The following is a 25109-nucleotide window of genomic DNA, read 5'->3' as shown; positions in this document are numbered from 1 at the left end:
AGAGCCAAAGCCAGCACAGAACTAGTTAGGCCATCAGGCACAAAGGGAAGCAGCTGGCAAGGAGGAGCAACTCTGCTGGCTTTAGTCAAACTCTGGGTGAATCCTGCAACTGCATCCCAAAAGCATTGGTGGTCTGAGAATAAAGCTATGAGCTCCTTTTCTTATTACCTCAACAGAAGAAATCGCATTTCCAAGTATGAACTTTTCTAATGCATAAAATAAAATTAGAGAGAAAACATTTTACTGAAACATAATTGAAATTGTGTTGTTATCATAATATTTAAAAATTAATTTGTTACAGTAATATTTTTGCCTCTTTATTAGTACATTAAGCAAAAAGATCCAGAGGCAAGTTCAATAAGTGCCAACATTTTGACATAATGATGAGCACAGAAGAGATCTGAGCTATTCACAAATGTAGTATAATATGAAATTATCTGCAATTCCTGTTACTGACATAATGTAGGTACTGCTATCACTACAGTGGCTTGTGGCTTCCATTTATGATTGAAGGAGATGCCAAGTTTTAATTTGACTCTGACTCTAATTGTTAGAGGTTAGTGGGGGGGGGGATTTTTCTCCATCCTATTTTACTCTGTATACTATGCAAGACCCCTTCATTGCCCCAGAATATACGTTGGGATAAATTACTTTAGCTCTCTAAATTTCAGTATCCTGGGACTTCCCTGGTAGTCCAGTGGGTAAGACTCCACGCTCCCAATGCAGGGGGCCTGGGTTCAATCCCTGGTCGGGGAACTAGATCCTGCATGTGTGCCGCAACTAAGAGTCCGCATGCTGCAACCAAGAAGCCCTCATGCCACAGCTAAGAGTCCGCATGCTGCCGTGAAGAGTCCATATGCCACAAAGAAGATCCTGCATGCTGCCACTAAGACCCGGCGCAGCCTAAATAAATAAATATTTTTTGAATAAATTAATTATATTAAATTTCAGTATCCTTATCTGTAAAGAGGTACTCAGATGACAGTTATTGTTATTTTTACTTTATTAGCAGCAGTGGTAGTAGTTAAAGACTCCTCTGTAAGCTGACTGTAAGTTGATCCATTTGGCCGTCATCTTTTTTTTTTTTTTGCCCGTGCTGCGAGATAGGTGGGATCTTAGTTCCCCGACCAGGGATTGAACCTGAGTCCCCTGCAGTGGAAGTGCAGAGTCTTAACCACTGGACCACCAGGGAAGTCCAGGCAGTCATCTTTTTAAATTGAGGATTCCTACTCCCCAAATATCCCTTCTTGGCCTGAAATTTCACCTTTAGAGAAACATGCATGCTTTGGGAGCTGAGACTCATAAAAGGTGAGTACTGCTGACCTGTCACCCTAACCTCCAGCCATGCCCACCTACAGTCCTAAGTTAGGGAGTGGGACATGGTGTAGCCCAGCAGGAGGTGTGGGTGGTTAAAAAAAGAAAGGTGATACATACTTGGGACAATCTTCCCTCGATTCATTTTATTTCCAAAGGACCCTTTTCAAAGTCCAGATTTTTGCCAAACAAGATCACATTTAGTCTACACTCCTGGTCTCAAAGAGGATTTTCCTAAAACTCAGCAGTAGGTTTAATTATAGCTTGCATGTGCCTACGTAACCCCTGTATTCTAATTCATTTCCCAGTTAATTCCCATCTTAAATTAGTATCTTTACTATCTTTGCGTGACATGAAATTGGTTTTCAAGCGCTTGAGAGAAAGGTGCTTACTTCTGGCCCATCCCCTCTGGAATTGCTCTCTTCGTGGACCCTGCGATTTCTTCAAGCTCTGTAGTGATTTTCAAACTTGAGTGTGCAGCAGAATTATCTGAAGACTCCATTAAAATGCAGGCTGCTGGGTCCCACCCCTAGAGAGTCTGATCAGTTGGCCAAGGGTGGAGCCTGAGAATTTGCATTTCTAACTTGCTCCCAGGTTTCTTTACCTCTTTGAGTCCAGTTTCTTTATTATTAAGCAAGGGCAATAATACCTTCTTTACAGGGCTGTTGAAAGGATTAGAAAAAGATATGTAAATATACTCAAAAATACTAAGCCCCTAACAGAAATTTAATAACTATTAATTCCCATGATGGGGCATTGTTGTGGAGAGAAGGATATCTGGAGATGGAGATTTCTGGAGCACAGCCTTGAAGAAGCAATAGAAATTGCTGGGGAAGAAGTGCGTGAGGGGCGTTCCCAGCGTGAAAAACAGTGTGCAAAGGCTGGGGAGCGTGAAAAACAAAATAGCTAACTTGGAAAGTTGCCAGGAGTTACACTTTGGCTAAAGCAAGTTCATGGATCATGTATACATACGCGGGGAACAAGGGCATTCTGTGCTATTCTAAAGAGTTTCAACTCTCTTCTGAAGGAGATGGAAAACGGTTGAGGTCGTTTGAAGCAGGCAGTGACGTGAAGTAGGGATTGTGTAGGTAAGGAGGAATGGGTCCAGGCTGATGACTAAATTTCTCTCTTGAGTTTCTGTGTAGGTGATGGCGATGTAACCCACCGGGAGAAGTACCACAGAAGAAAAAGCTGGCTGGGAGAAGAAGGTGAGTTACACTTTGGATATGTTAAATTCAGGGTAACGATTAGATACCCGCATGGACAGACTAAGTGGTAATTAGATACATGAATCTAGATTTTTTTTTTTTTTTTGGCTGTGCCCCACAGCTTGCAGGATCTTAGTTCCCCAACCAGGGATTGAACCTGAGCCCCGGCAGTGAAAGCGTAGAGTCCTAACCTACTGGACGGTCAGGGAATTCCCAATCTTGATTTTATTTTATTTTTTTTTGGCCATGCTGCGTGACACTCAGGATGTTAGTTCCCCGACCAGGGGATCAAACCCACGTCCCTCTGCTGTGGGAGCAGAGTCTTGACCACTGGACCACCAGGGAAGTCCCTTAAAGAAATCTTGAAACATAGATTTAGAAGACCTCAGCACTTACCTGGAACTTAGATCCACAAGAATAGATGAAGTAGCCCAAGGAGTATATAGCATGAGACAAGACGTTAAGACTGTATTCTGAAGAACAGCACAGTTTATGAACAATCTCTAAGGGACCTCAAATTGAGGTTAATGACAGTCAGCAGAGCCTGTGTTTCCTATTCTTTTTTATTTATTTATTTTTTTGCGGTACGCGGGCCTCTCACTGTTGTGGCCTCTCCCGTTGCGGAGCACAGGCTCCGGATGCGCAGGCTCAGCGGCCATGGCTCATGGGCCCAGCCGCTCCGCGGCATGTGGGATCTTCCTGGACTGGGGCATGAACCCGGGTCCCCTGCATCGGCAGGCAGGCTCTCAACCACTGTGCCACCAGGGAAGTCCTCCTATTCTTGTGTTATCTGTATACAAGCAAACTCTGGCTTAAATGGACATTGAGGTCAGCCTTGGTCAATGGTACCCACAATAGCCAACACAGCACTTAGGTGGTAGAAGCAACGCAAGAAAAACATCACCAACGTGGTCCATAGGGACCCTGCAGGGAGTTTGAAGGAAAGGCAAAGGCTGATAATAACAGGAGATGAATGTGATCACCAGCACTGCCTCCTAGTCATCCTTCAGGTGCCACAGTCCGTAGAGAAGCAAGTCCACGAACAACTGTCCCAACGGGTCATCCTCTAGAGATGGGTCTCTTCCCCAAGAATTTTTGCACGAGTGAGATCCCTAGATTTGTCAAAGCTTAGACATCACCTGCTGGGAGAAAAACATTGTGAACTGAGTCATCACAAAAATAAATACCATTTCCCTTCCTCTTCTGTAAATAAATGCTATTTCCCTTCCTCTTCTGAAGACAAACAAGACACCAACATGAATCCTATTTCGCGCGGCCAGAGCTATCCTGCTGGGCTTGGCCAAACTACCATAAACCAGCAGGATCCCACGTCAGCCCAGCCCTGAGCACTCGCCTTTCCTGCCATGGACTTCTGAACAGTGTCACCCATGGAGAACACGTGCAAAAGCCTGTCCCGCCAGCCCAGGTGGGAGAAAGGTTAAGGAAAGCAGAATACTAGAAGGGAGTCCAGGCTCTTTTTAGGTAGGAGCAAACAGCAGAGGAGCAGCTGCGAACGTTCTCAGGGAGAGGAAAACTCCTCTTAGATAGGAGGTCTACAGTTAGACCACAGTTCAAGCATATCCATTGTATCCTCATCTCCCCCTTAAAAAATTCAGTGCTTAGGGTTCCCTGGTGGCGCAGTGGTTGAGAGTCCGCCTGCCGATGCAGGGGACACGGGTTCGTGCCCTGGTCCGGGAAGATCCCACGTGCCGCAGAGCGGCTAGGCCCGTAAGCCATGGCCACTTAGCCTGCGCGTCCGGAGCCTGTGCTCCACAACGGGAGAGGCCACAACAGTGAGAAGCCCGCATACCGCAAAAAAAAAAAAAAAAAAAAAAAAAAAAATTCAGTGCTTACAAAACTCCAAACTATCAGGAAAATGGGGCAATTTCAAGTGTATTTTTCTCATTTCCCCACTAAAGAGTGAATTTAAGTATGAGTTCATACTCTCTCATTTTAGGAAATGCATTATGCAAAAATAAAAATGAGGCCCACCTGCTTGGGAACCTAGCTCTCCCCCAATAATTAAGAAGCCTAGTCATCCTCAAAGGCATTTCTTAGGAAGAAAATCTGTGGCCTAACCTTCGAAAGAACGGAATCCCCATCCTGATTTCACAGTCCTCGGGCCAGAGGTGTGGAAGTTCAGGAAGGGAACTGGGACTTTGATAGGATTGTCACAAGCTAGGAAAACATAGGAAATGTTTAGTCAGAAGGAACAAAAACACAGCGTACTGATGGAAATGTGATCTCCGCAGACCCATCTTTATTATAGCTGGAGGGGGGTGGGGTGAGTGGGGAGAAGCAAATCTAAAACCAGCAGACTGTTAGAACTGTAATGGGGCAAAAAGCCTTCCTCGAGACAGAAACCTCCTGTCCTGCACTCAGTAAACACCTGTGCCGGCCAGGAGCCCAGTCATTCAGGCTCTTAAGTACCTCGGGCTGGAACATATTATTCTCACAGGCTGCACCTGTGAACTTTCTGGAGGGCTTTGTTCCAGTTGGTGATGACTCCTGGGAATGTTAAGACTTGAGCCTTGGGTCTAAAGAGACCATGTCCCAAAACAAAAGAGAAGGGGGAGCAAAGCCATTACCGGCCTGACTCCGAAGAGGACTGGGGGCCAAGGGGAATGGGGGCTTAAGGGGAGTCTGAGCCCCACGTTCCTTTCTGAACATCCTTCTGAAGCTCCCTGGGTAGGCATGACCACCCGTCTGCCAATGAAAGGCTAAAATTCAAGGCCCGAGCCAAACAGCAAGAAAGCCTTCTTGACCGTGTTATTTTGCAAAGTAAATACATCTTTGTTTTTTTTGCGGTACTCGGGCCTCTCACTGTTGTGGCCTCTCCCGTTGCGGAGCACAGGCTCCGGACACGCAGGCTCAGCGGCCATGGCTCACGGGCCCAGCCGCTCTGCAGCATGTGGGATCTTCCCGGACCTGGGCACGAACCCGTGTCCCCTGCATCAGCAAGTGGAATCTCAACCACTGCGCCACCAGGGAAGCCCAGTAAATACATCTTTACGGAGGAGAATTATTCTTACAGGTCCCTGTCCCACCTGCGATGGAGGTGGAAAAGGAGCTGCTCTCTTCAGGACTAGATGCTAATTCTATCCTGATTGGCTGGATTAGGTAAGAATTCACTGGGGGGGGGGGTGGTTGGAAGAATTGTTTTGTTTGTTTATTGGTTTGCAAGGGATATTTCCCCCAAAGAAAACCTACTGGGTTGGCCAAAAAGTTCGTTCGGGTTTGCCCTAACGGCTTACGGAAAAAGCCGAACGAACTTTGTGGCCAGCCCAAATGCACTGACCACTATACACAAGCCCAGAAGCTCAGGCTGCATCGAGAGCTGGTGACCGTGTGGTTCCCTTGCCTGCTCGGCTCCTCCTGCCCCTCTGAGGCCTCCTCTGGGACACCTCCTGGGCCCCCCACGCTCCTCCACGCTCAGTTGGGAAACACGGAATTGATCAGATCGTTACGTGTTGGCTTGGATTCCCCTGTACCATGAGACTCAACCAGCAGAGTGGCTGGGTTTGCAGCAGAGCCTAGCACATGTTAGCTGAATTGTCAGAGCAGGCCTTCTGCTCCACGGTGGCCTTGGAAGGCCTGTAAAAATATTCCCCTTAGTAAACCAGCAGCTTCCACGCCAGGAACTACGGGTGGGTGTCTTGGTCTCCTCATCATACAAGCCCCAAACCAGAAAGAGCCTCTTTGGGCTCCCTCCTGACACTCCCTCTGATAGTCATTGTCGGCAAGTATGAATAATGCCTAAATTACAGAATTACACATTGAACGAAATTAACCTTCTCTAGAATGAACACGTCCTTAATACTTACAACAAAAACTAATTAATGCGTTCTGATTTGGTAGAAAGAGAAAAGGGTTACCTTACTTCCAAGCATCTTGTGTCAACAACCCACTTTAGGTTCTGTAATTGCCACTCCTGAATAATTAAAAGTCAAGGTCACACATGGCACTGAAGAAACCTATAATTAACGTCTAAGCATAAGCATTAGATTCTCTAAATCGACTCAGATTGTTCTTAAAAGGATGGTAGGGGAGAGAGAGCTTGACCTAATATTTTTTAGGAGAAAACAGCCTTTCGTGTTTTCATAGTTTTTTTAAAAATAAGGAGATAAACACATGTTTAAGATAAACTTACTGAGTAAATGACAGCCATTTTATAGATGGGTATTGCAAGGTTTTGAGAATGTTGCAATGACCTGATCTACATGGTAGATAACAGAAGGAATGCCAGATCTTATCAGATCCTATACCCGCATTCTTTCTACAAGTAAGGAAACTGAAGTCCAGGTGGGTAAGAGAACTCTTCCTCACATTGCACAGTTAGCTCGTAGGCAGACAAAAATGAGAACTTCCACGTTTATGGCTCCAAATGTAGTGCATTTCCTACCACCTCATGTAGTAACAGCAAGGCAGTCAGAAAACATCTCTCAGGATTGCCGTTTTGCTTTCAGTGCAATTCAAATAGTGTTCATCAGACATTATATGCAGCTAACAAGGAAAGCCAGCATCAGTTTATGCCCTGTACACATTTGTTATGACAGGAACAATCCTTAGGCTTTTGGATGTCTCCTTCATCTGTTGGGTCTCCGTGGACCAGCTAGATCAGGGCGTTTCTGAAAAGCCAAAGACAATGGGAGGAAGGGCAGAACACAGGGGTTGTACTGGAATGGGATGGAGGCAGTATGGTGTAGCCCAGTGGATCTCAGCTCCAGATGCACCAGAATCACTCGGAGAGATTTTTTTTTTTTGCGGTACGCAGGCCTCTCACTGTTGTGGCCTCTCCCACTGGGGAGCACAGGCTCCGGATGCGCAGGCTCAGCGGCCATGGCTCATGGGCCCAGCCGCTCCGCAGCACGTGGGATCCTCCCGGACCGGGGCACAAACCCGTGTCCCCTGCATCGGCAGGCGGACTCTCAACCACTGTGCCACCAGGGAAGCCCCGGAGAGATTTGTTTAATGTACCAATGTTGGGCTACACCTCCAGAGATTCTAATTTATTTGACCTGGGCTGGGGCCCAGGCACTGGGCATTCTCCCAAGATTCCTTTGGTGATGCATGGGTGCAGACGGGATTGAGAACCACTGGGAAGCAAAGTCGTGGTGTCAGACAGAGCTGGGCTAAAAATCCCCTACCCTGACACATACACCTATTTTCTCTGAGTTTCCCCTTATATATTTAAAAAGAAAGAAAGAAAAAAATCCTATCCCATTGAGGGGCTATAAGCATTAAATTGGATTAGTATATAAACCACAGAGTAGTTTCTCCATGAATTTGGCTCTTCTTTCTTTTCTTTTCTTTTTTTTTTTCCTGGTACACGGGCCTCTCACTGTTGTGGGCTCTCCCGTTGCAGAGCACAGGCTCCGGACGCGCAGGCTCAGCAGCCATGGCTCACGGGCCCAGCCGCTCCGCGGCATGTGGGATCCTCCCGGACCGGGGCACGAACCCGTGTCCCCTGCATCGGCAGGCGGACTCCCAACCACTGCGCCACCAGGGAAGCCCTCTTCTTTCTTTTCTACATTTAAACGGCAATAGCAAAGAAGTAGCCTGAAGTCAGCCAGTGAAAGAGAACAGGCATGAGGATAACTAGAGGGGCCTGACATTGTGAACAGTATTTGGTGCAGGATCAGTGCATCTGAATTCTTCTCTGCCTTCTGCTGGCTCCTTTTTTTGCTGGATAAATATCCATGTAAATCAATGGCTGGACACACTTAATCCCTCAGGAGGTAGGTCTGTCCACTCAGTGATTTGCATCACTGGGTTCAGGTCGGGCAGCTTCCATGGATCTTGCATTTGTGTAGGTTTTCCGCTCGAAAGCAGTAAGCTATCAAGGGAATCTTTTTAGGAGATAAGATAAAGGCAGGAGGAGATTGGCTAGGAGCAGAGACACGTCTCTTCTCTCCGTCAGGCGCACTTTGTGCCACTTCTACACGCGTGGTGGTTCTCTGCCAGCCCAGCCCTTGTAGGATGCCTCAGTGAGTGTGTAGATAACTCCATATGGCCCCACCCAGGGGCATCAGATACCATGTCTATTCTCATCTCTGAACACACAGCATGTGGAAAATTCTTGTGCCACAGGAAGCAGGGCATGGAGCTAGAATACGTAAATAGCAACAATCAATGCCTTTGATTCCTGGAGCCACCCTAGCGTCAGAAGCAAAAATTGTGCTCCACGCTTGGTTTTCTTTATTCCACTTGTACTTCAAAAGCTGCAGGGAGTAAAAAGAAAAAACAAACAAAAAACCCAGAGCTCTCACCTCCTGGACACCTGATCTTCTGCTGGCAACCCTGCCCTAGACCACTGTTTGTCCTCAGCCTATATCCAGTGATGACACAGTAGGGGCCCCCTCCAGCCAAGGAAGCCACCTCTTGTGCCTTATTCTGTGCCTGCCTTTAAGTAGAGCTCCTTCCCAGCTCTCTAGTTTGGGTTCTTTTCCATTACCCACGCTGTTGCAGGAAGGGGGACCCCTTCCAGGGCCCGAGAGTGGGCTCTTGTCTAACACTCAGAAATGAATTGTCCGAGGAGACACACGCACTCTCCCCAGGGATCCCCCGCCCTTCTCTCTCCTCTCACCCAGGATTCCCAGGCCCTTTTTCCTGTAGTCACTGAGCACATGAGCCATTCAAGTGTGCAGCTATTTTTACTAGAGTGTGAAGGATTCTCAGGATATAAACTATATTTAGCAGAGGTTAAAATTCACATTACACAATCACTGGGGCACAGGCTTAAATCTTTAAACAGCTTGGTTTCGGTCTTCCTGCTTCAGTCCTCTACAAATGGGCTTTTCCAGTCCTAACGCTTCTCCTTTCAATTCAGCCTACAAATACTTCAAGGCCTTTGTTTCCCACAAGAAATGGAATTATTTTCTTTTTAGCCCTCAAGTCCCTCTTCTACCTCAGACAGAGGTTTTCTTACTGCCATCGGAACCTCTGATTTAGCAGGAATCTATAAGGAAATGTTAAATGGAACCCTTCCAGGGTTGAAAAAAATCTAGCCTAGAAATTCTTAAAAATGCAAACTACCCACCTAAAGGCTCAAATGGACGCTCCTTGCCAACTGCAGTTGACTTTTCAGGCCAAGGTACTAAGAAGGGATTATGTCTGAGGGTGTTTAAATCAGCATGGAAAATAAAGAGGAGGGCTCTAAGCTAGCTCATCTCAAGAGAGGAACTGGAGACCAGGGTTCAGGACTGAGTGTGTAACATGACACGCGGCCCAGCTGGCCCTTCAGCCGCTGGAAGCACTGTGTGCAAACAGCCTGAGGTACCAGCCCTGTACCGGAAGGGCCTCAGCTGCAGAGTCACCTCGCTCAAGATGACACCCCCTTCCTGGGGCAGCCTGCACCCAGTGACTGGTCAGGGTTGGATACAAAGGCCTAGTCCCTTCACCTCAACTCAAGACAAGTCTAGAGCTGCATCTCTGCTTCAGAGCTCCAGGGTTGAGCAGACTTTTGTTGAGACTGCCTCCCTGCCCGCCTTCCCCTCTGCCTCTTGCACAGGTGGAAATCTCCAGAGATGCTCCTGCGTGCATCCCCATCTCAGCCATTGCTAGTGACATGTCTTAAACTATGTGACATTCTCCTGGTAAATGCTCTTGGGTAGCCCCACATTGCTACATCGCTACGAAAGTGCTGTCAGCAGACCCAGCAGCATGGATATCCCAGGTGAGGGTATTAGAAATGCAAGATCTTGGTCCCCATCCCAGAACAATGAAATCTGGATCTCTAGTTGAACAAAAGCCTCAGCTGATTCCTGTGTATATTAATGTTTGGTGAGCACTGGCCTGCACGATAATCGGATGAGAAATGAGGAGCAGGAGTGTTTACTGCGAGCACAGAAGTATCCTGGCCCAATGGGAGCCATCTGTTTTTAGTTCAGAAACTATGTTTCCTACTAAAAGGAGTTTAAAAACCCATTACTTTGCCACAGTCCAATCACAAACAAAAGGGCAGAACATAGAGGCAGCGGGTCAATTGCTCAAGTTAGGAAACCAAGCTGCAGTACTAGGCAAACAAGGAAAAAGCTCATATTTAAAGTAAGTATGTAAAGTAAAGTGTCAGTGGTCCTTAGAGTACAGAGGAAAGATGAAGCACTTCCCTTGCGATACAATAGATGAACTTCCAACACAAGCAGGGACTTGGGACTTTCCCAAATGACCACTAGGGAACCCGTATAAAAAAGCTTCCCCAAGGGCAGGCACACGCACACAGTGGGGCAAGGGGATGAATTCACATCTATTCTCTTAGCCACACCATCTAAAGATTTGCACCAGGTCTTCAGTAAGAAGGAACTAGTTTATGTTAGAATGGCAATAGTTTGTTGCAGGGAACATGCTAAAATGTTAAGGTGTCATGAAATGTTTCCATGGTTCCCGTTTCATAGGGAGGATTCAGTCATTCTCAACAGATCCTTTTGCTTGTAAAACAGTGCATTAAGCTGTCTCTCTGGAATTCTTTATAGATGGATATCGAGACTGAGCTCGACCTCTGTGTGTGTTTTCTGATAAAAGTCCTAGAAAACAGAAGAGGCAAGAACAGGTAGGTGGTACCATGAAGGATGTTGCTTCATCATGATTGGTTTACGTCTGGCTGGGACCTGTTCCCATTGAAGGGCAGCAAGGAAGAGGGGAGCTGTCATGTGACCGGAACCCCTGAGGGAAAATGTACCTGTCATCAGATATCAAGGGAAGAGGCGGGGATCCAGTTCTGGATGAAATGGAGTGAACACATGAATGCAGCTATAAAACCTGAACAGCCTATCTGAGGACTCTGAAAAGTAAATGGGAGCAGGGGGCTTGGGAAGGAAGAGCAGAATTCGACGTGCCACTGAACCAGCACTGAGCGTCTCACTTGTTCTCCACGACCTTGGTCCGGATGGGAGACAGCCCCAAATGCAGAAATGAGCAACAGGTATGGCTAAAAAGAGAGCTCCCTCTGGTTCTGGCTCCAGGTGCAATTAACACGCACAAACAGTGGGGAAATCCCCTGTTCATTTTCTTTCTTTTCTTTATTCTCCCAGCCGCACCCTCCCCAGGCAATCAGAGCAGTGGCAGTGAGAATGGCGGTAGTGGAGCCCACAGTGGACCCTCTCTCTCTGTATGGAGGAGCTGTTCCCCAAGAGAATGGGGGAACCCCCAATCCTCTTCTCCTCTCTCACTTCTCCCGCCACCTGGCCCCTAATGTGGGTGCATTCACAGGAAGTGTGCAGCACAGCAGGGTGGATAGAGCCCAAGCTTTCCGGTCCAGAGGATGGATAAGGGGGGGCCACAAAGTGCTGGAAAGTACTAGAGAGATCTCAAAAAGGGAGGAACTCGGGCCAGGGGCCTCTTAAAGCTGTTCACAAACTCCTGGGTTCAGTCCTGTGCTGTGTGGGTGTGGATCTGCTCCTAAATAACACACCAAAGACATGGAGACTGAACTAAAGGGTGGGCCATCACTCAGGTCCCAGAATGACCCCCAATGACACATGCACAGAGAAAATCTAAGTAGCTACAAAGGCTCTGAAAACAAACCTGACATTGAAACTACGACTTACAAAAGGCTGACAGAATTTTCAGCCTGAGTCCATCCAGGTTGATTGCCTGTTAAAACATAAATATTATAATTTATATTAGATGTAAATAAAACCCAGGATCTCAAAACATAATATTCAAAATATCCAAGATATAATCCAACATTACTCAGTGTATTAGTTTTCTGCTGCTGCTACAACAAATGACCACAAACCTAGTGGTCATTAAAATAATAGTTGGTTTTGGGGGGGGTGTTTGTTTTTGTTTGTTTGTATGTTTGTTTTAAGTTCTATAGGTCAGAATTCCAAAATCAGCCTCACTGGGTTAAAGTCCTGGTATGGGCAGGGCTGGCACCTTTTGGAGGATCTGTGGGGAAACTGTTTCCTTGCATTTGCAAGATTTGAGGGGCTGCCCTCATTCCTTGGCTCGTGGACCCCTTCCTCCATCTTCAAAGCAAGCAACATAGCATCTCTCTAACCCTTCTTCCATTGTCACCTCTCTTTCTGATCATAACCAGGAAACATTCTCTACTTTTAAAGATGCTCATGATTATATATGTCCCACCAGTATAATCTCCCCATCTCAAGGTCCACATCTGATAAGCAATCCTATTGCACCTACAATGTTAATTCCTTTTACCATGTAACATATTCACAGGTTCTAGAAATTAGGATGCAGACATCTCTGAGAGAGACTTTATTCTACCTTTCACCCTCAGTGTATGAAGAACCATGAAATCTCAACTCACATGAAAACAGTCGGCAGATGCCAGCACTAAGGTGATGCAGATGTTAGAATTTTCTGACAAAGCCTTTAAAACAGGTATTATAAAATATTCCACAAAGTAAGGGACAACAACACTCTTGAAATGAATGGAAAGAGAAAGTCTTGGCAGGGAAACAGAAAGTATAAAGGAGATCTAAATGTAAATTTTAGAGTTAAAACATACAGTAACTGAAATTTTAAAACCTGGATAGACCAATTGAAATTATTCAATCTGAACAACATAGAAAAAAATTTTTTTAATGAACAGAGCCTCAGGGACCAGTGAGATTATACCAAAATGTCTTAACATTTGTGTCATTCAAGTCTCAGAGGAAGAGAAAAAAATACAGAGCAGGAAAAAAAAAAATACTGGAAAAAATAATGGCTGAAAACTTCCCATATTTGGCAAAAGACATAGACATACAGATTTAAGAAGCTCAGTGAACTCCAAATAGGAAGAACACAAAAAATCCATGCCTAAACACATCATAATCAAACTGCTGAAAACCAAGATGAAAAACAACCTCTTTAAAGCAGCCAGAAAGATGATATATTGCCTATAAGAAAACAGTTCAAGTGATTGTGGATTTCTCCTCAGAAATCAGGAATATGCAAATATAAACAAGCTGTACACTTCTGCCCATCAAATTAGCAGAAATTTTAAAAAATCATTACTATCTAGTGTTAGGATGCAAAAATACGTTAGTGGGAAAAGAAATAAGAACAACATTTATAAAATGTAATTAGGCATCGTCTACCAAAATTTTAAATCTACGTACCTTTTAACCCTCAATCCCACTTCTAGAAATTTATCCTACAGAAATATTTGTCCAAGTGCTCAAAGATATTTACTGGGGCCTTGTGTGTAGTGGCAAATAAATACATGAATAAAACATTATAAATAATTACTGATGAACCATTATTTAAATAAATTACAGAATCCCACAGTATGGAATATAACGTAGCTTTTAGAATGATTATATTGGAGCCAAGTCTGTTGGCACTGAAAGAACATATGATATAAATGTTAAATGATAAAGACATTTGTCAAATATCACAAGCACACACATACACACAAATTGGGTTCTGTAATTGTGTGTGTGATTATAACTGACTGGGAAAAAAATCAAGAAAGATAAAAACCAAACTGATATCAGCAATTGCTTCTGAGGAATAAGATGAGAAGAATAGGAATGGTACTTGTGCTTTTTACTTCATCTATGTGTGAATATGTGTGTATGTTTTAACAAAGGACAAGTAGTATTTTTGACCTTTTTTAAGAAAATGATAAAAGGCCTATCTATGTAAGTTTCATAGCACTATCCTCCAGGGTTCTGATCTTAGAAATTAACTAGCTGGTCTTTCACTGTTTTCTGGGAATTGAGCATTTTATTCACTTCCCTTAAGGAAACCCAATCAACATGCTTAGCATCTCCTAGTGTATAAGTTTTCTACTGCGGCATAACAAATTACCTCAAAATTTGCCATCTCAAAACAACCCAAATTACCTGATATCGTTTCTTAGGATCAGGAACCCAGGAGTGTCTGGGCTGGGTGTTTCCAAGCCAGGGTTTCTCATGAAGCTGGAATCATCTGAAGGCTTGTCCAGGACTGGAGGATCCACTCACAAGTCCCTCACATAGCTATTGGTAAGAGAACTTGGTTCCTCACTGGCTATGGTCAGAGGCTCAATTCTTCATCACACAGGCTTCTTTGTAGTCTACTCACTGCTGGCAGCTGGCTTTCCCTAGAGTGACTGGCCAAAGAGTTAGAGTGGCCAAGTTGGAAGCTGCAGTGACTTTTATAACCTCATCTTAGAAGCGACTTACTATCACTTCTGCTGTAGTCCAATGGTCACACAGACTGACCTTGGTACAATATGGCGGGAGAATACACAAGAATGTGGATACCAGAAGTCAGAGGTCATTGAGGGCTGTCTTGAGGACCCACTACCACAGTTAAATTTTTCCCCACTATCTCTCCTCCCTGTCTAAGTTCATTGACCCTTCTGGGGGTTAAAGTATACCTATGTCTCTACGCAAGAACAACATGAAATACTTCAAGGCAAAGCATATCTGGGACTTCCTTGGCGAGCCACTGGTTGAGACTCCGCGCTTCCACTGCAGGGGGTGCGGGTTCAATCCCTGTTCAGGGAACTAAGATCCCACGTGCCACACGGAGAAGCAAAAAAAAAAAGAAAGAAAGAAAGAAAAAGGTACAGCATATCTGAGAATTTAGAAGAGAATTTTCTGATATATGGATATACCTGACTGCAAAAGATGTATATTGTATTCCTAGGAGTATATTTGAATGTATACTGTATAGCATAGGTTTAGCCAAACATTTAAGTATTCCATAATAGGCTTGTAGATATGATAGAGAAATAAAAGAGTAGATTTATCATAGGTTCAGCAACCCTTATGCAACACATGTTGATTAAATCATTGTTTTCAACTGGAAAGAAGTTAACATGCCTCGGGGCTTTGAATTTGACCTTGACTCCTTCAACACTTTTTTATAAACTATTTGGACAAAGGCAAAGAAAATGTACTTGTTGTATTTTCAAGTGCTATCATGTTAGGAGAGCCAAGAAGCTGAATAATAAAGTCAGGATTCCCAGAGGTCTTCAAAAGATTGAAACGATAGGCCAGAAACCCATGGCATAAGAATGAGTGGGAAGGAAGTGGTATAAAATCTGCCCAAGTACAAAATGAGACCTGGCACAATACCAGTTAATGCAGAAAAGCTTTAAGTGAACTGCAAGTTTAATATGAGTCAGCAGCTTTGCCAGTTCTGCCAAAAAGGCAGTGAAGAAAAATAGTCTGCATTGTAAAAGAATACAGTACTCAGAACCAGGGAGATCTTGGTCTGATGAACCCCACACTGTGAATATGTGGGTTCCTGGAACGATCGACAGATTCCTCTATGACCATGTGTATCTTCTAACTCCAAGATTGTACAGTTCTCTTTATAACATGCCCCGAGTGACCAATCTAGTAATTCTATCCCCCTAAAAAGGAAATGACTTTGTTTATTCTGTTCTTCAGTCATTCAAACAATATTTATTGAGAAAAAAATATTTACCAGGTACCCTGCTAAAAGCCAGGAACACAAAGATGCTTGGAACACACACACTTTTTCCCAGTTATTCATCCAAACACGAATATAGCTGCTGCTGTGATGGGATTTGGTCAATGTAGTCAAGGTTCCAGATCAGAACTTGAGATAGATTATCTGGATGGACCTGACCTAAGCACATGAGCACTTTAAAAGCAGAGAATTTTCGATGGCTGGTGGTGGAGTAAGTCAGAGGTTCAAGGCATGGGAAGGATTTGATGCACCTTTGCTGGCTTGAAGATAAGGGGGCCACATGGTAAGGAGTGTGTGTGGCCTCTAGGAGCTGAGAGTGGCCCCCAGCTGACAAGCCAGAAAGGAAACAGACTCTTAACCTCTAGGAAATGAATTCAACCACAAGAATGAGCTTGGAAGAGGACCCCAGAGGAGACCCACAGCCCCAATCAACGCTTTGATTTCAGCCCAGTGAGACCCTGAGCAGAGCATCCAGCCTACCATGCCCAGACTTCTGACCTGCAGGAACTGGAAGGTAATAAATCTGTGTTGTTTTACGTTAAGTTTGCGCCAATTTCTTATTCATCAATAGAAAACTAACACAGAGGATAAATAAACAGCGGCCACACAATAAGTGCTCCGATGGGGCAAAGCTGCAGTGTACATGGTTGTTGACTGCAGACCCACTTTTCCCTTCTTTTTCCCAAGTAAGTCTCAGTTTTATTCAGATGGCCCCTGCTCACCCATACATACATTCATGGCCGCTACCTGCACTCCAAGTGCGGGCTGATTAGTCTGAAACAGCTTTTCTCAATTTTGGTACTATTGACATTTTGGCCTGGATAATTTTTTTTTTAATATTTTATTTATTTGGTTGCGCTGGGTTTTCGTTGCGGAAGGTGGACTCCTTAGTTGCAGCTTGCCGGCTCCTTAGTTGCAGCATGTGGGCTCCTTAGTTGTGGCATGGGAACTCTTAGTTGCGACATGCATGTGGGATCTAGTTCCCTGACCAGGGATCAAACCCGGGCCCCCTACATTGGGAGTGTGGAGTCTTATCTACCGTACCACCAAGGAAGTCCCACCTGGATAATTTTTATTGTGGGGGAATGTCCTGTGCATTGTAAGGTGTTCAGCAGCATCCCTGGCCTCTACCTACTATATGCCAGTGACACACACTCCTTTGACCCCCAGCAGTGACAATCAAATATGTCTCCAGATATTGCCAAATGTCCCGGGCATGGGCAGGTGGGGAGCAAAATCACCCCCAGCTGAGACCATTCGATCTAAAGGTCCAGAATAAGTATGTGATCACTTTGGGAACATGAGCTGTAAAGAGAGGTTTTGGGGGGAATTCTGAGAAGAGCTTTTTCTTCAGGGAACGCCACTGGGAGTAACCCTGTTTCTCTTCCTGTAGACATTATCGTTCGCAGATTGAGTCCTAGGGATGCTGCAGCCAATCCTGAAACCTACCTTACCTTTAGACTTCTAAATTACATGAGCCAATTTCCTTATTGTTAAAGATAGTTTGAGATGGTTCAAGAGAGTTCAAGGCGTGTCTGGGTTTTGCAATCAAGAGTTGCCTGGCAGGTGCCAATGTACAAGGTGCTATTGAAGCCCAGAGGCAGGTTCACTTCACGAAGCTGAGACAAGAAATAAAAAGGAGGTAGACCTGGGGGAACACAGTTACAGAGTGCTTTCACACCACATGTTTTTAGAGACCTACACTCTTAGCAACTTTCGAATATGCAATGCAATGTTATTAACTATAATCACCATGTTGTACGTTGCATGCCCAGGACTTATTTATCCTGTAACTGGAAGTTTGTACCTTTTGATCCCTTCACCCATTTCACCTACTATCTACCCCCAACCTCTGACAACCACCAATCTGTTCTCTGCATCTATGAGCTTATTTATGTATTAGATTCCACATATAAGTGAGACCATACAGTATTTGTCTTTCTCTGTCTGACTCATTTCACTTAGCATAATGCCCTCAAGGTTCATCCATCTTGTCACACATGGCAAGATTTCATTCCTTTTTACAGCTGAATAATATTCCATTGTGTGGGTATGTATGTGTGTATATATATGCACATACATGTGTGTGTGTGTGTGTATATATATATATATATTCACATTTCCTTCATCCATTCATCTATCTATGAACACTTAGGTTGTTTCCATATCTTGGCTGTTATAAATAATACTGCAATGAACATGTATCTTTCTGAGTTAGTGTTTTCATTTTCTTCAGATTAAACACCCAGAAACGGAATTACTGAATCATATGGTAGTTTCTACTTTTAAGTTTTTGAGGAACCTCCATACCATCTTCCAGAGTGGCCACACCAATTTACATTCCCACCAGCAGTGCACAAGGGTTCCTTTTTCTCCACATACTCACCAACACTTGTTATATATTGTCTTTTTATAATAGCCATTCGAAAAGGTGTGAGGTAATATCTCATTGTGATTTTCATGTGCATTTTCCTGATGATTAGTGATGTTGAGCATCTTTTCATGTACGTGTTGGCCATCTGTATGCCTTCTTTGGAAAAATGTCTGTTCACATCTACACATTTTTTAGCCAGATTGCTTGGCTTTTTAGTATTGAGTTGTATGAGTTTTTAATACATTTTCAATATTGACTCCTTATCAGATATATGATTTGCAAGTATTTTCACCCAGTCAGTAAGTTGCTTTTTCATTTTGTTGATGGTTTCCTTTGCTGTGCAGAAGCTTTTTAGCTTGATGTAGTCCCACTTGTTTATTTTTGCTTTTGTTGCCTCTGCTTTTGGTGTCAAATCACATCACTCCTTTGTTCCTAACACTACCCCGAAGAATGTACTATTACCCTCATCTTATGTCTCAGGAAAGTTAATGGCTTTCCATCGTTACAAGGATGAGTCAAGATTTAAACCCAGGTCTTCTGATGCAAGATATACTTTCCCCCATATTTCTCTGAACTATGACTTCTTTCCTATCATCCTCCTGCTCAAAAATATTCAACATAGGGCTTCCCTGGTGGCGCAGTGGTTGGGAGTCCGCCTGCCGATGCAGGGGATACGGGCTCGTGCCCCGGTCCGGGAAGATCCCACATGCTGCGGAGCGGCTGGGCCCGTGAGCCATGGCCGCTGAGCCTGCGCGTCTGGAGCCTGTGCTCCGCAACGGGAGAGGCCACAGCAGTGAGAGGCCCGCGTACCGCAAAAAAAAAAAAAAAAAAAAAATTCAACATATTCCATTGTCTCTAGGAAAAAGTTCACCCTTTTGAGCTAAGGATTCAAAAATTTCCATCAACCCACCTCTACTCATCACCCCAAACTATGTAATCTCATCACTCCAGTTAGTCATTCCAGTTGGATCTTTTTTTGGGCTTCCCCCATTGATAGAAGTATAGATGCTTGCTGTTTCTTCTCCACTTGTCTTAGTTCATCATTTTATAAATGATGAACTGAAATTATGGAAAATAGCCCAAGGTTTTGGTGAAGTTTCTTCCTTTTACCTCGTAGATTATTTGCTAAGTGCATGTCATCCAGATGCCCTTCAGCTTCACCATATGAGGTGTTAATAGCAGTAGTCGTCATAAGAAAATTCACTAGTCTGGTCCCCACTTGCTTATATGGACCCCGTCACCGTACAACTTCTTCTCAGCCCTCCTCACTGAGGTCTTCCTTTTGGGGAGCTTCACCCCCATCCCTGAAACCCCTCTCACTGTGAGAACTCCAATGTCTGTAGCAAGAGTGCTGCGTCCTAATGCCCAGGGTCTCAACCCTCACAGTCCCCAAGTGGCCAGTTGTGGTGGTCCACGCTGAAGAAGGAAGGATGCCTCTCCTAGTCTAGGTCACTCTTGGTTACCTGGAGGCCAAAGCAGCTTTGCCGGTGCCTCAGCTCATCCACCTCAGCCCCCAAAGACAGAGCCCGGCAAAACAGCTTCTTCAGCCTTCTTCTGCAGCTCTTTCCTAATGTGGCTCTGTTGGAATGGACACAGGCCCCATGCTGCTCCCTTTCTTCTTTGTCTCTATTTCTAGAAATGATATCAGCCACCAGGTTTCGACTGCTTGCTCTGGGCCAGGCCTTATGCTAAACACCTGACAAGTTACCTTGTTTACTCCTCATCAAGTTACCTTGTTTAATCCTCGTCACCACCAGATGGGATAGGGATCCTGATTATACCCGTTTTACAAAAGAGTCTCTTACAGCTAAAATAGTTTAAGTCATTTGCCCAAGGTCACACAGTTTATCAGAGTCTCATTCTGCTATAGTCCTTGCTTAATTAACACCTATACTGCTCTGAAGCTACCAAAGTACCAACCTCCTCCTCGGTCTCCGCTGGCCAAAATCAAAATCCCCTTAAAAATGAGCTCTTGCAGGTTTGCTTCACTAGCACCTGGTCTGCAGATGCACTCAGACATGGTACGTATGGTATTACAGATGCACTCAGACATGGTACGTGTGGTATTACAAGTCATCGTTGACGTGTACTGAGTCCTTACTGTGGATCAGGCACTGTTCTAAACACTTTGTATTATTAATGCATTTAATCCTCAAGACAACCCTGTTAGTAAGTACTATTATTATCCCCCATCTCACAGATGGAAAAAAAGTGAAGGCACTAAAAGGTTAAGAAACATGCCTGAGGTCACACAGCTAAGTGGCAGGGCTGAGACGAGACAGTCTGGTGCCTGAGCCCATGCTCTCACACTCTACTGCCGTTTACTGAGCATCTACTATGTGCTAGGTACTGGGTCCTCTGCACGCACTTTCTCTAATCTTCACAACATTCCTGCTAGAGAGTTATGTCTCCAGGTTTCCAACCGAGGAAACTGAATGTCAGAGCGATTAAATACACTTGCCTAAGATCTTGGTTAGTAAGTGTCAACATCCAGGTCTATACTGAACAGTAGAGTCATTTGCCTTTTCATGTGCATGTTTCTCCTATAGCCCCAACCAGCTCCCCTGCTCCATCTTCCCAGGACCTCTCTGAGAGCTCTAGATCAGGTCTATGTTCTCGGTATAAATAGGAGGAGGGAGAGAAAAGAAGGTGGTGGCTGCCAGCTGCTGCTTCAAACAAAATATATCCACACTTACAAAGGCACCCAGGCTGGTTGCCTAGCAACAACTTTCTGCCTCTCCAACCTGTTCCACCCCATCCTTACCCACCGCACATTACACACACCCCGTGGCCTGCAATGCCCTCTGAGACATCCCCCTTCAAGGCTGCCTTTGTTCATTTCAACCTGATTTGCAGGGCAAATGCTTGCAGCTTGCAACTTGCAGGAAGTCCAGGAATCACATAATTTGTATCGCAGATGGCCTTAGAGCAGGCAACACAGAGCTGCTCTCCCTGCACAGCCCATACCTTGGCACTCACAGGGTATCTAAGGCTGTGGGAAGGAGAAGGTCTCATTTCAGGCTCTTTGTCATATCCCTGAAGGTTTTTAAAAAGAGTTTTGTGTTTCACATATGTCAGGTCCTTTAAATAGTTCTTTGAAATAAAAGTTTGATTGGGATAGAACTAAAGTAGACTGTCTGGATTTCTTTTTTCATCTTATCTCCTGTGTTAGAAGCTGAGAGCCTCTAAAATTTAAACTTATCTTCAGTTCAACCAGTCCAAAAGGCCTTGGGGCTATTTTTGTCCTAGAGTCTTAAAGGGAGGTAGGACAGGGCAGAATACACAGTTCTCTGAGCTATTCTTTCAAGCATCAATAAAAAGAGACAACAGTAGTGCAGCCAGTGCAGCCCCTGACAAGCCCAGAAGCTTCAGCTTCATGGTGAGAAGGTGATGCTGACGTGAGAGCCAGGGCTGCAATATCCCTGTCATGGGCCCCAGGCACTCTTGCCGTCCTGGGCCACTTTGACCACAAAAAGAACGAAAAGATATTAACAATTGCATTTCACTATTATGTGGGTATAAAGACAAATATGATCCAGGATTCATTACTATATATTCATTATTTTTATTATGCTCTGTCCATCTTCTTTCTGATTTTAAAAAAAAAACACATTTTCATGGGCCTCGGAAAGGCTTGCGGGTCCAGGCCACTGTGCCTGCAGTGCCTAATGCTGAGAGCAGACCAGCATGCACAAGCATTACTGGGATTGGTGCCCAGGCCTGTGCTCAGTCAGGAGGTTAGAAAAAATGTGAGGTGTTATGCCTCCACTCAAGGGGCGTCCAGCCTAGCTGGGCAGAAAAACAAAGGCAACAAGTATCGGTTTGGCCAAAAATTTCATTCGGGATTTTCCATAACATCTTATGGAAAAACCCAAATGAATATTTTGCCCAACCCAATACAATCACTGAACCATAGAAACTCATCTTGACAGCCACCACGAAAATCATCAAGGCCCCTTTCTAGCTTAGTTGCATTCCCATTTAAATAAATAACATATTTTAAAAACATAGCTGAGGACTTCCCTGGTGGCACAGTGGTTAAGAATCTGCCTGCCAGTGCAGGGGACACGGGTTCGAGCCCTGGTCCGGGAAGATCCCACATGCCATGGAGCAACTAAGCCCATGTGCCACAACTACTGAGCCTGCACTCTAGAGCCTCCAAGCCACAACTACTGAGCCCGCGAGCCACAACTACTGAAGCCTGCGCACCTAGAGCCCATGCTCCGCAACAAGAGAAGCCACCACAGTGAGAAGCCCGCGCACTGAAACTAAGAGTAGCCCCCACTTGCCGCAACTAGGGAAAGCCCTTGCACAGTACCGAAGACCCAACGCAGCCAAAAATAAATTTTAAAAATTTATTTAAAAAAATTTTTTGAAATAATAAAATAAAATAAATAAAAACATAGCTGATTGAGAAAAGTCCAGAAAGGTGGGATGTGGCTCTGGCAAGCAGAGTATGATTGGATGTTGGGGATAAAGAGAAGTCAAGGAAGATCTCTGGGCTGGGGGCTTGAGTCGCCATCTACATAGACAGGAAATACAGAAAGAGGAATGGATTGGAGGAGGCAGCAATGAGTCTTTTGTTGGGCAGGTTGAATTTGAGATGCCTTTGGAGGCATAGTAAGAGGCAGAGACCAGGGCTGTTTTACTCCCTGCTGGAGTCCAATCTCCCTGCTCGTGGATATAGGTGGAGAAATCTAGTAACTAGTTGCTTTTACGGGTCTGATGCCCAGAACAGGCATCTGGGCTATAGTTAGACACTGGGTGTTGCAGCAGATGCTGGCCCCTGACATCCACTCTCTACCCTATTTATAGAGTATTTATTTATAATCAATCTAAATAAATAAATAAATAAAAATAAACCCTATTTATAGGCTATTTATATGAACACCGATAACTCCCTGCCTGTTCTGGCTTCAGAAATAGATTTGGCCCATACACAGGGCAAGCTGGAATTGCCAAAGAGTTAATGCCCCAGAGCAGCCCTCAACCAGCAATGGAAAGGAAGTTGGGGGAATTCCCTGGCGGTCTAGTGGTTAGGACTCTGAGCTTCCAGTGCAGGGGCCCATGTTTGATCCCTGATCAGGGAACTAAGATCCCGCAAGCCACACAGTGTGGCCAAAAAAAAAGGGAAAGGAAGAAGGAAGTTGATAGATCAATAACCCAACTTCTTCATCCTTCAGTTGGGATAACTCTGAGTCATGGTCTATACAATCTCCCAGAATTCTCCAGTGAGATTGAGTTTCTAGAGCCTTGGGTGAGATTGAAGACACCGTGGTCACACCTTTTTTTGGGTAAGAGGCTTCTTTAGATGAAGGACTGTGTAGCCAGTCCCAGGACCATGCACATCTGGAAAGGAAGGGTTGAGATTCTTAACTGACAATAATCAACTTCCACTTGAATACTTACTGCTTACATGGAGAGCTTGCCAACTCAAAGACAGCCCATTCATTTTCAGATAGATCTAGTTACTGGAAAGTTGTTTCTCAAAGTGAAATAACATAAGTTTTTGACTTCTACCTTTTGGTTCTACTTTTTTTTTTATTAAAATTTTTATTTTAGTAAAAAAAAAAGTATGCAATTCAATAGTTTTTAGTGTATTCACAGAGTTTTGCAACCATCACCAACATCAATTTTAGAATATTTTCATCACCCCAAAAGGAAACACTATATCCATTAACAATCTCTCACCAGTACCCCCTAATCCTCCCAGCCCACCCCTAGTCCTAAACAACCACTAATTTATTTTCAGTCTCTATAGATTTGCCTATTCTAGACTTCTCACATAAATGAACTCATATAATATGGGGTCTTTTTTTGAATGGCTTCTTTCACTTAGCATAATGTTTTCAAGGTTTATCCATGTTGTTAGCATGTATCAGTACTGCATTCCTTTTATTGCCAAATAGTATTCCATGATGGATAGATCATATATTTAATTTATTCATTCATCAATTTATGAACATTTGGGTTACTTCTACTTTTTGATACTCTGAATAAGGTTGCTATGAACATTTGTGTACAAGTTTTTGTGTGGATATGTTTTAATTTGGGGGGAGTATATACCTAGGAATGAAATTGCTGGGTCATATGGTAACTCTATGTTCATCATTTTCAGGAACTGACAAACTGTTTTCCAAAGTTACATTCCAATCAGCAGTGTGTGAGGAGTCTGCTTTCTCCTCATTCTCACTAGCGATTGTTATTTTATGTCCTTTTTATTACAGGAATCAATAGTGGTTATAAAGTGGTATCTTGTGGTTTTAATTTGCATTTCCCCAATGACTAATGATGTTGAGAATTTTTTCATGTACTTACTGGCCATTTGTGTATCTTTTTTTTTTTTGGCCACACCATGTGGCATGCAGGATTTTAGTTCCCCAACCAGGGATTGAACCGATACCCCTGCAGTGGAAGTGCGGAGTCTTAACAACTGGACTGCTAGGGAAGTCCCCATGGCCATTTGTATATCTTTTTGAAGAATTGTCTATTCAAATCCTTTGCACACTTTACTTAGTTTTTTTTTGGCTGTGTTGGGTCTTCATTGCTACACGTGGGCTTTCTCTAGTAGCAGCAAGCAGGGGCTACTCTTCGTTGCAGTGCGTGGTCTTCTCATTGCGGTGGTTTCTCTTGTTGCAGAGCACCGGCTCTAGGTGTGCAGGCTTCAGTAGTTGCAGCATGCGGGCTCAAGAGTGCAGGCTCAGTAGTGGTGGTGCATGGGCTTAGTTGCTCCACAGCATGTAAGAATCTTCCCCGACCAGGGATTGAACCTGTGTCCCCTGCATTGGCAGGCAGATTCTTAACCATTGGGCCACCAGGGAAATCCTCCTTTGCAC

General features: G+C 44.4%; 1 long non-coding RNA gene across 1 annotated transcript; it reads left to right on the top strand.

Annotated features, from left to right (window-relative positions):
• Positions 1 to 2291: 2291 nt before the first annotated feature.
• LOC117202084 (uncharacterized) lies at positions 2292 to 16427 on the top strand. The gene is made up of 4 exons (XR_004484255.2): positions 2292 to 2522; positions 5557 to 5642; positions 10994 to 11070; positions 16265 to 16427. It is a non-coding gene; the product is annotated as an uncharacterized LOC117202084 (long non-coding RNA).
• Positions 16428 to 25109: the final 8682 nt, after the last annotated feature.

This window comes from Orcinus orca, chromosome 1 (assembly GCF_937001465.1).
Source record: "Orcinus orca chromosome 1, mOrcOrc1.1, whole genome shotgun sequence".
NCBI classification, from domain to species: Eukaryota; Metazoa; Chordata; class Mammalia; order Artiodactyla; family Delphinidae; genus Orcinus; species Orcinus orca.
Note: the sequence above shows the minus strand (reverse complement) of the source record. Positions and strands in the feature narration are given on the sequence as shown.